At 53.2% G+C, this 6,167-nt stretch overlaps 1 pseudogene; it reads right to left on the bottom strand.

Annotated features, from left to right (window-relative positions):
* Positions 1-923: 923 nt before the first annotated feature.
* LOC113940504 lies at positions 924-5,846 on the bottom strand (annotated as a pseudogene).
* Positions 5,847-6,167: the final 321 nt, after the last annotated feature.

Raw genomic sequence — 6,167 nt, 5'->3', positions numbered from 1 at the left:
GGTGTTCAAAGTAAGTTGAAGAAATCTGAAACTTTGCATGAGAGAGAATTTAGGTTTTAAGCATGTAGCTATTCCTTTATTGGGGTGCTGATTATGTTGTTAAAAGAAAAAATAAAGCAAAGAAACAAATACCTTCTCTTCTTCCCAAAATAGCAACCCACCTCCCCTCAATGAGTGAGGGTTTACACACAACTGGGGGTTAGCTGAGGAGGGCACAAAATAGCCAATCTGTCAAGGAGAAAAAGTTAGTGGTAAGACACTGAACAGAGACATGCCAGGGAGCCTGTGTGCAAATCCACACACACTTGAAGGGTAGAAAGTTGTTAAAAAAATTCCCTGGATGCAGAATACACAGAAATGATGCATGGTTACCAAGATGTCCCTCCCTTCCCTGAGCAGGGCTGGCAAGTTGATCTGACCATATCAGTATCATATCTTTGTTTAGGGGTTGGAAAAGCAAGTCCCTCCTGGTTTTTTAGCAAATATTCAGTATCTCAACCTTCAGTTCGGGATACAATCTGGATAATTTCAGTGTATTTGAGATATTTGGGAACACAGAAGCTCACTGTTCTGTCCCTACTTTTTAATGGAGGACAAATAAAATGGGGGGGGAATGAAATCCCACGAAGCTTGTCAGGAAGAGCCAATCCTCCCTAATTCAAGATATTGCCTGAAATAAATTTCCAGCGGTTCTTCCTGCCTCATTTTTCTCTGATTCAACGTATCAAGAGACAAACTAATTGGTTTTCAGGCATACACAGAGAGAAGCACCTGCAGTGGGACAGAGACACAACCCCCCTCTCCTGATGAGACCATTAACTTCATCTACAATGTGTCTGAGTTTGTAATAAGCATCTGTTGGGGGCAGTTTGAGCTCCAGGATGAGCCGGTTGATCTTGTTGATGTACACGGTCACTGCCAACCTCTCCTGCACCATGTGCTTGATCAGCTGCTCCGTGTTCAGCATCACCTGCAGGGAACAACCAGCTCAGAGTCCCAGGAAAGCCTCAGTGAAATGCTATCTGGGGCATGAGGGGCAGCCAGTGACTCCTGCACTGCTGCCAGGCTGCAGAAAAGCCCAGGTTCAGCCACCAGCGATCAGCTAATCCTCCTGAAGCTGAGATAGGTGCTGACCCAACTGAATTCCTTGAATCCAAGCCTGTGGACATCTCTAGTATAAATAACCTGCTCAGTTTTAGGTATCATGGGGATGGAGATGCATGTAAGTTGAACAATCAGCTTACAGGCCACACGAATCACATCAGCCTGGACACAGGAGCCAGAGGTGTCACTGCCTGTTTGGATGGAAAACTCACTTCCCAACCCGTCCTCCAAAAAACCTTCACCCTGACAAGCTGAACCCATCCCAGGCCTTCATGCTAAGGCAGGAGCAGAGACTCCAGAGAAGCAATGCTGAGGATCACCCCTAGGAGAAGCTGGCACTCACCTCCTCAGCTGCATCAATGAAGAGCACGACGCCATCTGAGATGCGAAGAGCCCCCAGAAGCCACCCCCGCTTCTGCCACCATCCTGCCTCCCCCCCCAGCCTCACCTCAGACCTGCAGGTTGGAGAAGCTCTGCACAGGGATGGTGATCCTGCAGGAGCAACCAGGCCATTGGGAAGAGAGTGGGATCCTGCTGCCCCCCAGCTACACCTGCCTGAGGCTGGGGCAGTGGGGTCTGGAGGATGGTCTCCAACCCAGTCGGACACCCCAGAGGGACCACGAGGACGTGGAGCCCCTGCTGTGCCGTCACCTGCTCTCCTCGATCTCCAGCAACTTGCGGTATGTGGCGATCTCCATGTCCAGGGCCAGCTTGATGTTGAGTAGGTTCTGGTAGTCCTGCAGATGCTGGGCCATCTCCTCCTTGAGGCTCTGGAGAGCCTCTCCAGCCTCTCCAGCCTCTCCAGCCATGCAACTGTGTCCTGATAGTCGGCCGTCTCCAGGGTGTAGTGCTTCTCCAGCTCCTACAGCTGCCTCTCTAGGGACTCCTTCTGGGGGGCCACAAGTGGTCGTGACACTCTCCATGGCCACCTTCTCCCAGGAGCTGGGGGCTCATCCCAGTGCCCATCTCCCACCCCAGGGGAGCTGCCATTCTCCAGCACTGGGTGGTGTCCCACTGGGGTTCCAGGGAACCCCATGGTGGTGGCAGCTCCCCAAGGCCCTGTCCCCCTCTTGCACCCCATGGCCATCACCTACCAAGCCCCTAAGAGCCTCCAGGTCACAGGTGAGGGCCTGCAGCTGGTGCCGGTACTCGTCGGCCTCCTGCTTGACCGCGTGCAGGGCCTCGTTTTGCCAGGCGGCCATGTCCCTCAGGTCTGCAAACTGGGACAGGGACACGTGCCACGGGATGGGTCCATGCAGCAGGGATGTGTCCCGGTGGCACACGGTCTGGGGGCACAGCTCTGCTGTGCTCCACAGGAGGGACATAGCCCTGGGAACATGGAGAAACATCCCTGACACAGGCGGGAACAGCAGAGATCCAAAACCCCCTCACCACCCCCCAAACCCAGGTGAGCAACCCCAGCCCTGAGGAATCATAGAATCATAGAATCAGACGGGTTGGAAAGGACCTCTGAGATCATCAAGTCCAACCCTTGATCCACTACCACCACAGTTGCTAGACCATGGCATTAAGTGCCACGTCCAGCCTCATCTTAAAAACCTCCAGGAATGGAGAATCTACCACTTCCCTGGGCAGCCCATTCCAATGGCTGATTACCCTCTCTGTAAAGAATTTCTTCCTAATATCTAACCTAAACCTCCCCTGGCGCAGCTTAAGGCCATGCCCTCTTGTCCTACTGCTGATTGCTTGGGAGAAGAGACCAACCCCCACCTGCCTACAACCTCCTCTCAGGTAGTTGTAGAGAGTGATGAGGTCTCCTCTGAGCCTTCTCTTCTCAAGGCTAAACAACCCCAGCTCCCTCAGCTTCTCCTCATAGGACTTGTGTTCAAGTCCCTTCACCAGCCTCATTGCCCTTCTCTGGACCTGCTCCAGCACCTCAACATCTTTTCTGAACTGAGGGGCCCAGAACTGGACACAGTACTCCAGGTGTGGCCTCACCAGTGTTGAGTACAGGGGCAGAATCACTTCCCAGGTCCTGCTGACCACACTGTTCCTGATACAGGCCAGGATGCCATTGGCCTTCTTGGCCACCTGGGCACACTGCTGGCTCATGTTCAGCCTCCTGTCAGTCAGCACTCCCAGGTCCCTTTCTGCCTGGCTGCTCTCCGGCCACTCTGGTCCCAGCTTGTAGCGATGCAGTGGGTTGTTGTGGCCAAAGTGCAGGACCCAGCACTTGGTCTGGTTGAACCTCATCCCGTTGGAACCAGTCCAACTCTCCAGCCTATCCAGGTCCCTCTGCAGAGCCCTCCTGCCTTCCAGAAGGTCAACACTCCCTCCCAGTTTGGTGTCGTCTGAGAATTTGCTAATGATGGACTCAATCCCCTCATCTAAATCATCGATAAAGATATTAAACAGAACTGGGCCCAACACTGATCCCTGGGGACACCACTGGTGACCAGATCCCAGCTGGATGCAGCCCCGTTCACCAGCACTCTCTGGGCCCGGCCCTCCAGCCAGTTCCTAACCCAGCACAGAGTGCCCCTGTCCAAGCCAAGGGCTGCCGGTTTTTTCAGGAGTATATTATGGGAGACAGTGTCAAAGGCTTTGCTGAAGTCCAGATAGACCACATCCACAGCCTTCCCATCATCCACCAGGCGGGTCACCTGATCGTAGAAGGAGATCAGATTGGTCAGACAGGAGCTGCCCCTCCTAAACCCATGCTGGCTGGGTCTGATCCCTTGTCCATCCTGTAGGTACTGTGTGATTGCACCCAGGATGATCTGCTCCATAACCTTGCCAGGCACTGAGGTCAGACTGACAGGCCTGTAGTTTCCTGGGTCCTCCTTCTGGTCCTTTTTGTGGATTGGTGTGACATTTGCCAACTTCCAATCATCTGGGACCTCCCCAGTGAGCCAGGACTGTTGGTAAATGATGGAGAGCGGCTTGGCAAGCTCTTCTACCAGCTCCCTCATCACCCTTGGGTGGATCTCATCTGGTCCCATAGACTTGTGAGGATCCAAGTGGCTCAGCAGGTCGCTGATTGTTTCCTCCTTGATTACGGGGGTACTGTTCAGCTTCATATTCCTATCTACAAGCTCCAGAAGCCAGCTGTCCTCAGAGAGACCTGTCCTACCGTTGAAGACTGAGGTAAAGAAGGTGTTAAATACCTCAGCCTTTTCCTCATCTTTAATAACTATGTTCCCCCCCATGTCCACTAAAGAATGGAGGTTTTCCTTGTCCCTCTTTTTGCTACTGATGTATCTATAGAAAGACTTTTTATTTTCCTTAACAGGAGTGGCAAGATTGAGTTCAAATCTTACCTTCGTCTCTCTGATTTTCTTTCTACATGACCTAACTAAATTCCTGAACTCTTCCTGAGTAGACAGTCCTTTTTTCCATAATTGGTAGGCTTTCTTTTTCATCCTAATTTCCCTCAAGATCTCCCTGTTCAGCCAGGCTGGCTGTCTTCCCTGCCGGCTGGGGAACTGGGACTTTCGGCGGACTGGGACAGCCTGCTCTTGTGCATTTAAGATTTCCTTCTTGAAGTATGTCCATCCCTCCTGGACTCCTTTGTTTTCAAGGGCTGTTTCCCATGGTACCCTCTGAACCAGTCTCTTGAACAGGCTGAAATCTGCCCTCCAGAAGTCCAGCGTAGAGGTTTTATTGATGGCCCTTCTTGCATCCCTGAGTATTGAGAATTCTATTATTTCATGGTCACTGTTCCCCAGATGGCCTCTGACCACCACATCTCCCACCAGCCCCTCTCTGTTTGTGAACAGCAGGTCTAGCAGGGCCCCATCCCTGGTAGGCTCATTTACCAGCTGGAGCAGGAAATTGTCCTCTATACACTCTGGGAATCTCCTAGACTGCCTCTTCTCTGCCATGTGGAGTTCCCAGCAGACATCCGGCAGGTTAAAGTCACCCACAAGAACAAGGGCTGGCAATTTTGAGACATTTGCCAGCTGCTTGTAGAAAAATTCATCATCCTCATCATCCTGGTTAGGTGGTCTGTAACAGACTTCCACCAGGATGTCAGCCTTGTTGGCCTTCCCCCTGATTTTGATCCACAGGCACTCAACCTTATTGTTACTGACTTCAAGTCCTAAAGAGTCAAGAGACTCTCTAACATATAGAGCCACCCCTCCACCTCTCCTACCTTGCCTGTCCCTTCTGAAGAGCTTGTAGCCATCCATGGCGGCACTCCAGTTATGCGAGTCATCCCACCACGTTTCTGTGATGGCAACTACATCATAGCTTTCCTGCTGCACGATGACTTCCAGCTACTCTTGTTTGTTGCCCATGCTGCGTGCATTGATGTACATGCACTTCAGGTGGGCTGCTGATTTTGTTCTTAACTCGGGCTTTCTGTCCTTAGGCTGATCACTGAAGATGACACTGCAGGTGGGGACAGCCAGGCCACTCCTCCATGGGGCCACTAGCTCACTCTGCACCTTGGATTTGTACCGCTGCTCTGTCTCCTGGGTGTTGCTGGCAGCCACGGCCTCGTACTGGCTGCGGATGTCACGCAGGGTGGCTGTCAGGTCTGGTTTGCTGGCATTCACCTCCACGTGCACCCGCTGCCGGGACAGCTGCTCCTGCAGCCCTTGCAGTTCCTGGGGGGGACAGAGGGGCCAGCACAGCCCCCCCGAGCCCCAGGATGCCCCAGCCCCCCATGGCAGGGTTACCTCCTCCTGGACCTTGTGCAGGAAGGTGATCTCATCCTGCAGGGTCCCCACGCGCCGCTCCAGGTCCAGACGAGCCAAGGTGGTGTTGTCCACATCCTGTCACCGTTGGGGGACATGAGGAACAGTCCCAGGCTGGCACCCTGGGTCTACTCCCTCCTGAGCTGTCTGGCCACGCCCATTCCTGCCCTCTGCTGCCCAACCCTGCCTGTCTCTGCCCATTGTAACATATCCTGGTCCCTCACTACCTGCTCCTGCCCATCCCTGCTCCATTTCTGCCCCATCTCTGTTCCATTTCTGCCCTATCCCTGTTCCATCCCTGCCCTGTTCCTGCCTCTTTCTGCCCATCATAACACATCCCAGTCTCTCACTACCTGCTCCTGCCCATCCCCACCCCTTTTCTGTCCATCCCTGCCCGTC

This window comes from Corapipo altera, unplaced genomic scaffold, assembly GCF_003945725.1.
Source record: "Corapipo altera isolate COAL_440 unplaced genomic scaffold, ASM394572v1 131868, whole genome shotgun sequence".
Taxonomy (NCBI): domain Eukaryota; kingdom Metazoa; phylum Chordata; class Aves; order Passeriformes; family Pipridae; genus Corapipo; species Corapipo altera.
The sequence above is the reverse complement of the archived record's forward strand: the minus strand, read 5'-3'. Positions and strand labels throughout refer to the sequence as shown.